The sequence below is a fragment of the Xenopus laevis genome, chromosome 2L (genome assembly GCF_017654675.1).
Source record: "Xenopus laevis strain J_2021 chromosome 2L, Xenopus_laevis_v10.1, whole genome shotgun sequence".
NCBI lineage: Eukaryota > Metazoa > Chordata > Amphibia > Anura > Pipidae > Xenopus > Xenopus laevis.
In genome coordinates this window covers 61,056,985-61,066,862 of record NC_054373.1, presented here as the reverse complement: position 1 = coordinate 61,066,862, position 9,878 = coordinate 61,056,985, and the positions used below count along the sequence as shown (strand labels likewise).

General features: G+C 40.2%; 1 non-coding gene across 1 annotated transcript; it reads left to right on the top strand.

Annotated features, from left to right (window-relative positions):
* Positions 1–2,633: 2,633 nt before the first annotated feature.
* pigv.S lies at positions 2,634–8,746 on the top strand. The gene is made up of 3 exons (XR_005965353.1): positions 2,634–2,695; positions 6,322–6,432; positions 7,217–8,746. It is a non-coding gene; the product is annotated as a phosphatidylinositol glycan anchor biosynthesis class V S homeolog (transcript).
* The last annotated feature ends 1,132 nt before the right edge of the window (positions 8,747–9,878 follow it).

Below are 9,878 nucleotides of genomic sequence, written 5' to 3'. Positions count from 1 at the left end.
CACCAGCTGCGCCGGTGTTTTTTCGCCGGCGCGCTGGGAAGGCGGGCGCTAGGACCGCGCGGCCGCCTGGTCGGGCCGCGCGGCCTAGGGGCGCCCAGAAGTGAAATCCGGCGCTGCTCACCCCTCTGCGCAGGTCCTGTCCAAAGAGTTCACAGGTGCCATCTTCTCCCGAGTGGTCTTCTTTCTGCTTTGACCGGCGTTTTTGGCGCAGTAGGAGTGTTTACTAGCACAGATCTACTGCGCATGCGCCGAAAGTCGCAAAGTTTTCCAGAAGATGACGATTAATCCAGGAAAAAGACCGCTGGGGAGAAGATGGCATCTGTGAACTCCGGGGACAGGACCTGCGCAGATGTGTGAGTAATAAGTTAGGGGCATTTGCCCGGGGGGACAGGTAGGCCAGGGGGGAGGAGGGAGGGCTTTTGCGCCTAGGGGGTTTCCTTCTCCTTTAAGGCACATCTCCTGTGTAGTCCTACCATAACCCAAGAAAAGTAGCCCAGACAATCTTCATTCCACCAAACTTGACAATCAATATTAGGCATTCAGACTCCTGCCATATAACCAAACCAGGTTGGTCACATACATAGTAACATAGTAACATAGTAAGTAAGGTTGAAAAAAGACACATGTCCATCAAGTTCAACCTTTTTTTTATTTTTTTATTAACTACCTATCTGCCAGTTGATCCAGAGGAAGGCAAAAAAAAAACAAAATGGCAATCGGACTAGTCCCTGGATCAACTTGGACTATGAGCTATTTCCCATAACCCTGTATTCCCTTACTTGCTAAAAAGCTATCCAACCCCTTCTTAAAGCTATCTAATGTATCAGCCTGTACAACTGATTCAGGGAGAGAATTCCACATCTTCACAGCTCTCACTGTAAAAAACCCCTTCCGAATATTTAGGCGGAACCTCTTTTCTTCTAATCGGAATGGGTGACCTCGTGTCAGATGGAAAGACCTACTGGTAAATAAAGCATTAGAGAGATTATTATATGATCCCCTTATATATTTATACATAGTCATCATATCACCTCTTAAGCGCCTCTTCTCCAGCATGAACATCCCCAATTTGGCCAGTCTTTCCTCATAGCTTAGATTTTCAATACCTTTTACCAGCTTAGTTGCCCTCCTCTGTACCCTCTCTAATACAATAATGTCCTGTTTGCATGATGGAGACCAAAATTGTACGGCATATTCTAGATGGGGCCTTACAAGTGCTCTATACAGTGGAAGAATGACCCCCTCCTCCCTTGACTCTATGCCCCTTTTAATACAGCTCAAGACCTTATTTGCCCTTGGTGTTGCCGACTGGCATTGCTTGCTACAGCCAAGTTTATCATCTACAAGCACTCCAAGGTCCTTTTCCATAATGGATTTGCCTAGTACAGTCCCATTAAGGATATAAGTGGCTTGGATATTTTTACATCCCAGGTGCATGACTTTACATTTATCAACATTGAATCTCATTTGCCACTTAGCTGCCCAGATTGCCAGTTTGTCAAGATCATGTTGCAAGGATGCCACATCATGGATGGAATTAATTGGGCTGGATAATTTTGTGTCATCTGCAAACACTGATACATTACTTACAACACCCTCCCCTAAGTCATTAATGAACAAGTTAAATAAAAGTGGACCCAATACTGAGCCCTGGGGGACCCCACTAAGAACCTTACTCCATGTAGAGAATGTCCCATTAACAACCACCCTCTGTCATTCATTTGTCATTCCCCGGGGCCTGTACACCAGAAATATGTTTACTGGGAATAGTTGATGGTGTGCTCCACTTGATTAAAACAAGAATTCTTATAAAAACTCTCTTGTTGCCCCCCAACCCCCCATAACGCAACACTGGTTGTCATTGGTAGAGAGGGCCTTGGTAAATATAAAGCTGACATGAAGCAAGAGGATGCCCACAAAATTTGAGTATGGTGCCCCTGGTTAGAAATCCACCCAGAACAAGAACCGTAAATATGTAATGTTTGTGTGACCTGTGAGATATCTTTCTGAGCTGTAATTGCTAAGCATATCTTATGCTACCTTTTGACAACAGACACTTCATGCAAATCTTTATATTGTATGTATATAATTTGTTTGTCTCTTAACCTCTTATTCCCTCCCTTTTCCCTCCCTTCCCTGTTGAAAACAAAATAAACACATACTTTAAAAAAAAAAAAAACACTTGGGACATTTGCCAACTCCTATATCCACTTAGCCGCTTCCACAGTCTGCCCTCACCATGCCCATTGTCTGTACAAATTTGGGATAATGGGGAGATTTCAGTCTCAGCTCAGGGGGATGTGTATTTTGTTTAAATACCTCCTAAATAGAGGTTCTTCTACTGCAGACTTTAAATGCGGCCCATGAGATGCAAGCAGGGATATGTGTGTTTTCAGGGACATATAGGTGAATGCAGAGCAGATATGATATATTTTATGTATATAATCACTGTCTATGTAACAGTATAACTATGGGCCCCACTACTGTAAGATACACACTATTGTGCAACTGCACATATCACTCTACTTTGTTTTTAATTACAACACCTGACTTCTACTTTGCTAAAATGGGCGTTGGTTAAGGCAGTCTCTCCCTCTTAAAAGCCGCTTAGCAGTTGGCGGGGGAAGATTTAGCACAGAGTTTGAAACCAAAGCACTGGAGATGTTTACATAAAGAATTGTTACTACACAGAGAGGTAATGTTCCTTTTTTACTATGACTAAAGATAAATAAGTTAGGGACCACCATGTGGGGTTTTACCTTGACGTGGTATGGTGGCTTATCAAAATTATGATCATAACTTTGTAACAAAAAAACCGTTTCAAAATTACATGCACTTGCATATTTACTTGAATCATTTAGACAGGGCTTTAAACTTTTTGAAATTGGCCTTAGGTGTGCATCAACAATCTCCCCTAGTCTTGTATTTGCCAGGAGCTTTGGCTAAGCTCATGTGGTTATTGCACCCTCATACCCGCCCCTTTTTACTTTTGGTGGTCCCCCTCACTTGTTGTGCCTTGGTTTGTGCAATCTGTCTCCCTTAAAAGCCATAGGTGCTAGCGGCATGGGAGGATCTAGCCGTGAAAAAACCAACGTCCCATTAGACACTTTTCTATGTACACACACACACTTATTGTGTCTTTCATTTATTTCTCTTCTACACCCTTTCATTCTATGCTTACTTTCATACATACTCCCAAATACACATACACTTTCCCTTACCACTACCATACACACCTTCACATTTCACTTACACATGGATACACACTATTGTGCAACTGCACATATCACTCTACTTTGTTTTTAATTACAACACCTGACTTCTACTTTTCTAAAATGGGCGTTGGTTAAGGCAGTCTCTCCCTCTTAAAAGCCGCTTAGCAGTTGGCGGGGGAAGATTTAGCACAGAGTTTGAAACCAAAGCAATGGAGATGTTTACATAAAGAATTGTTACTACACAGAGAGGTAATGTTCCTTTTTTACTATGACTTAAGATAAATAAGTTAGGGACCACCATGTGGGGTTTTACCTTGACGTGGTATGGTGGCTTATCAATATTATGATCATAACTTTGTAACAAAAAAACCCTGTTTCAAAATTACATGCACTTGCATATTTACTTGAATCATTTAGACAGGGCTTTAAACTTTTTGAAATTGGCCTTAGGTGTGCATCCACAATCTCCCCTAGAAATCCACCCAGAACAAGAACCGTAATTATGTAATGTATTGACTTGTTTGTGTGACCTGTGAGATATCTTTCTGAGCTGTAATTGCTAAGCATATCTTATGCTACCTTTTGACAACAGACACTTCATGCAAATCTTTATATTGTATGTATATAATTTGTTTGTCTCTTAACCTCTTATTCCCTCCCTTTTCCCTCCCTTCCCTGTTGAAAACAAAATAAACACATACTTTAAAAAAAAAAAAAAACACTTGGGACATTTGCCAACTCCTATATCCACTTAGCCGCTTCCACAGTCTGCCCTCACCATGCCCATTGTCTGTACAAATTTGGGATAATGGGGAGATTTCAGTCTCAGCTCAGGGGGATGTGTATTTTGTTTAAATACCTCCTAAATAGAGGTTTTTCTACTGCAGACTTTAAATGCGGCCCATGAGATGCAAGCAGGGATATGTGTGTTTTCAGGGACATATAGGTGGATGCAGAGCAGATATGATATATTTTATGTATATAATCACTGTCTATGTAACAGTATAACTATGGGCCCCACTACTGTAAGATTACAGGCCATGTGCACTATGGTGCAGTCAGGAGAGGGTGTGGGAAAATCACAGGACCATACCTTGTCCCTCATAGCCTTATAGACATCAAGATTTGCCACTGATATCCTTTGTTATACCCTTGTTGACCAGTTTGGGATAGTGGTGGGGAATCTTGGGTTGGGGAACACTTGTATGTATTTATATATGTATAACTTTATTTGTAAAGCGCTGTTAAGGAGCCACAGCGCTTTACAGTACATAAAAGTACAATATATATAAAAGTATACATGGGTAGACAAATCACATAAGAAATATATAATACACAAAAGCCATGAATATCTTGTAAATTATATCCTTTTAAACAGTGAGTTCTGATGTCATCAGTTATAAACGGTGAGTTCTGATGTAATTTCTGTCACATGACTCACTGAAACGTGTGTATTATAATAAATCAAGTACCCCCAGTTGCAAAATATGAGGATATTAGAAGTTAGAAGTAAATATACTGTAGATACGTGTGATACAGGATTAAATCTATTATGTGGGTAACACTGTATGATTTCCTTCTTATATCACTGGTTAGAAACTGGCGGCCAATGAAGAACATTTACAGGCTTCCTGGCTACTAATTCCTTGTTCATAATGTATGTGAGCAAATGTGAGAACCAGGGCTGTTATTATTAGCTGTCATCTACTGGGGTTTATTATTTCAAGGGCTAGTTCACCTTTCAATGGACTATTAGTAGGATGCATGACCATGATATGTAAGAAATTTCAATTGGTCTTACATTTCTATTGTTTTTTTTTTTTGTTTTCCTTTTTTAAACAGTTTCGCTTTATTTTCAACATCTCTCCCAGTTTGGCATTTTATCAGCTCAGTGGTGACTATGGTACAAATTACCCTTGCAACTAAGCTTAAAGGGATACTGTCATGGGAAAACGTGTTTTTATTTTTTAAAAACACGTTAATAGTGCTGTTTCAGAAGACTTCTGCACTGAAATCCGTTTTAAAAAAGAGCAAACAGATTTTTTTTCTATATTTGATTTTAAAATCTGACATAGGGCTAGACGTGTCAGTCAGTATCCCAGGTGCCCCCAGTCATGTGACTTGTGCTCTGATAAACTTCAGTCACTCTTTACTGCAGCTCTGCAAGTTGGAATGATGTCACCTCCCCTCCTCCTTTTTCTACCAGCAGCCCATTAGCAGAACAATGGGAAGGTAACCAGATAACAGCTCCCTGACAAAGGATAGCAGCTCCCTAAGAACAGCACTCAATAGTAAAAATCTAGGTCCCAGTGAGACTGATTGTAATTTAGAAATAAAAACTACACCATAAAAATCATGACCGCATCCCTTTAAATGAGAAGCTGAAAGAGGATGGCCTGAACACACAAAGTGATACGAAACTCGAAGCAGGTTTAGTTTTCCTTTAAACATGTATTTTATTAAAAATACTTTAACCCCCTGTTGGTAAATATGAGGATATTAGATGACACTGTATTAGATGACATGGCCTGTATACAAGCACTTGACCTGTGGCCTTGGACATTTATATGGTGATGGAAATCCTCTGTAACTTCTGATATCCTTATATTTTGCAGTAAGGATTATGGTATTCCTTGTGTATGGCACTACTAATAATACAACACTAGGAAGTTTCAGGCACAGCAGCATCCTCACAATCTAATTTTGATGCCTAGAGTGTCAGAGTATTAAAAGGGCTGTTCAAAGAAGTCAGAAGAAGAAGAAGACAAATCATTAAAAACACTATAAAAAAATGAAGACTGATTAAAAAGTTGCTTGGCCACTCTATAACATACTAAAAGGTAACTTAAAGAAAAACTAAAACTCAATAAAGAATTGATGTACCTTGTGGGTTTTTGTGGCAGCCCAAAGCCACCATAGCCCTTCAGTAGTGCAAATCGGTGCCTTCTGAGATGCTGTCAGTACATGATTTAAGCTAATGTCATTTGCCAGAGCCTAGTAACCGACATATAATATACAGTATAAAAACTAATTTATTGTGCAGTAAGGAAGCATTCATAACAATTGTATAAAGAATTCATATGTTTGTATTATTATCCTTTAACAGGTTAGTTAATGTCTTGGAGCAGCTATGAAATGTTGGGGGTCAAAGGATCCATCCCTACGAGAGATAATATGTTTTTCCCTGTGTTGCTGTGGAGCAACATTTGCATTGCAGGTAAGAAATGCTCCTACGCTGTCCTGAACAGATCATTTTAACTCTTTACATGCTGAAATACACATTCTATGGCACTGACTCAAGCATACCAGTGTGCCAGCCCCAAAGATTTTATGTGCTGAGGTTTCTTTTGCAGAAGGAGGTGTTTTCCTGTGATTTACATTGGATAGCTGCATGTTCAGCATTTAACATTCAGCAATCCCTATACTTGCAAATATAAAGGTATTTCACGGATAGAAAAAATTCTTGTGGGCAACAGAGTGAGGCTTGTGCTGTGTGTGTGCAATGCCCTAAAAAGACATCTTTGCTTTTGAAAGGTGTGAAAACAAGTTTCATGAGTCGGGCTATAAGTGTTCCCATACTTATATGTTAGCTGGTCCCTCCTTTAAGGGGGCCCCATTGATTGGCCCACCAGTTACCTGAGCCCCCTAGGTGTTGGGTTCTGCGAACAAGTAGAATGGGGCAGCAAAGAAAAAATACTCCTCACACGCATGCACACAACCCAACTCGGCCTGGACATGACCAAATTATGCCAAACCCTGCCCTGATCTGCCCAAACCTCACCCTCTCCAGGGGCCCCTTTTGCCACAGGACCCCAGACTGGCCCTGGTCTTGAGAACTCTTTTACACAGCAGCCCACTGTAATGGATTATTTCTGTAATTGAGATGCATGTTATACATTCTTGGGTAAGGAGAGAGACATTTATTTTAACATTTTCTGGTGTTATAAATTATAAACGTGTCTAAATGTAATATGTCTTGTGTTCTCTCTTCTTATCACCAGGTTGTGTTCAACCTCCTTATCCCAGACCACATTGCTGATGCCTTCTCCCCACCACGAGTCCCACCTTCAGGATAAGGAAATCAACTAACAGAACTGCTCCTGGGGGGTGTCTTGGAAGATGGGATGCGGAACATTTTCTCTTCATAGCAGAGCATGGCTACATTTTTGAGCACAATATGGCTATCTTTATGACTGCAGCCTATTCAGAGAGTCTGTTTGCACTGGCCACCTTTGCTGGAGTCTGGCAATTAGAAAAGTGTAGCACTTTCCGAGGCTGCTCTCTGTTTTTACTTGCTACTGCTGCTCGTGACAATGGACTAGTCAATGCTGGTTTCTTGCTGTACTTTGGGGCCCAATCTGTCATACAAGGAACAATGAGTTGTCAGAAAATGTATAAAATTCGGATAGCAACTGCTGTAATAATTCTACCTCTTGCTTTATTCCAGTATTATAGTTTCCATCATTTCTGCCTGGTATCTGCTATAGCTGGAACTGTGACCCCAGAGCTGATGCAGCTTGCAATAGAGAAAGGATATCGTGTGCGTGGCCCACCAGTCCCAGCATGGTGTGTGGCCAGCCTACCAATGGCTTAATTCAAACATACAAAGTGATTACTGGGATGTTGGATTTTTTTGCTATTTTCAACTGCGTCAGCTACCAAATTTTCTTTTGGCATTACCAGTGATCTTGCTAGCTACTCGGGTAATATGGGAGTATGTCTGTGCAAATGTAAATCTATGCATGACTCTGGGGCTCTTGGGAAAGCGACAAATGTCCTCCAGTGGATATTATGGACCTCGGATATTTGTTTACGTGGCACATCTTACTGCTCTAATGATGTTAGTAGTATTCTGTATGCATGTGCAGGTAATGGAGTGCAATTTACTGCTGCAATATGTCAGAGTAATACGATACCTAAAATGTATAGACGTTGAAATGTGTTAATGGGGGGGTTTGGAGAGATTTGTTTTTATTGTACAGGCTTGTACATAATATGGTAGATTAAATGGGCAACCACCAATGAATCCTTTATGAGTTAAAAATTTATTCATTTCGAATTTCAACTTTTTTTTTTTATAAAATTTTTAAATATCTTACTTTTTTGGGGTTTTTTTTCTTCTTCTTTTTAAATGCATCATTTTTGGTCTGCCTCTTTCGAAAAATGTGTCTTTTTATGTTCACTTTTCTAAGAAACCATAACATATTTAAAAAAACAGGCTGGATTTCTTATTTTTAGTCTAAAGCAGCTAGACTTATCCAATTGGCTCATTTATTTTAAAGGGGTTGTTCACATTTAAATGACCTTTGAGTCTGATGTAGAGCACTAGCACAATGCAGTGAGATGGGCCTCAAAACGATGCTGATGTTGCTAGCTGTATGCAGGGCTCAGTATTAAACCTTACATATACTCAATGTTCCCTTTAATTCTTTCTTGGCAATGTTTGGAATAAGATGTACTTACATTTTACACGTGTGCATTTTAAAACACTGTGTGCTCAGGTCAGAATAAATAGATGTTCTATTTCCTAACAATGTTCTTTGTGCGGCCTCAAAATTTGTCTGTATGTGCGCAAGAGCCTTAGAGGGAACATTGACAGACTAATATATTTTTTTTTTAATTTTTTATCGGTTTTCCTTTGTCAAGCAAAATAATATATGCAACATAGTAATGGCTTTGATACATAAGCAATACAAAGAAGTATCGAGGCAGTTCAACGGCCTATATCTTATGAAATATTTCAATGAATGCTCTGTCGCTGTGCTGGAGAGAATCTCCAGTTACCATGTTTTTGCTAAGCCATTCTACTTTTAAGGTGGATTCTACACTAGGTTAAATAAGGAGGAGAAATAAGATGGGGGGGGAAAGAGGGAAAAGAAAAATACATTTTCAGGTCTTGTCTAACAGAGGAGTCAGGACACCTCAGGTTCTGCAGGTGTTTATCAGTTCTGCTTTGCAGGTTCTGCAGGTGTTGGGCCCACGGGTACCACTCCAGCTCCCCGTCGAGGCTTCTTTCATTGAGTTTGTCCCTTATAGATTCCATTGCTCTGATCCAGTTCACCTTTGTTATTAGAGATTTCAATGGTGGAAGATGAGATTGTTTTCAATTTGCTGCTAATCGAGATCTTGCTGCTGTGAGAATATGTAAGGCTAGTTTTTGGGATTGTTAATATACATTTTTTAATATGATATAGCCTAAGACTGCATATAAAATACAGTGTAAGAGAAAAGTACCTCAAATATTTCAGGATGTTGTCTGTTAACCCCACTGAGCTACTCTACCTTTCATAACAAGGTACAATAAACTGCTACATTTAGATGGTTTCCAGGAGTGTAGTTCAAGAGGAAGGGTCCCGAGGAAAATCAAACAGCTGAAATCCACAGGCCTTCTTTATTTCCTGTCCGGAACCATTATGTCAGCTCCTGTGTGAAAACACTCCGTGGAATTTGGCACTAAATGCAAAGTCTTGCGTATCTTCGTCAAAATTCACCGTGTTCACGCTAGAGCCAAAACAATGGTTCCAGATGCTAAAGAAGAAGGAGGAGGATACGGTAAGGGCTGAAATTGCACTGTGGATTTCAGCAGGCTGATTTCAGCCCTGTATGGACCTAACCTCAGTTCTTCCTTGGGTCTAATTTAGGCAAATCCTTGATGGAGATAGA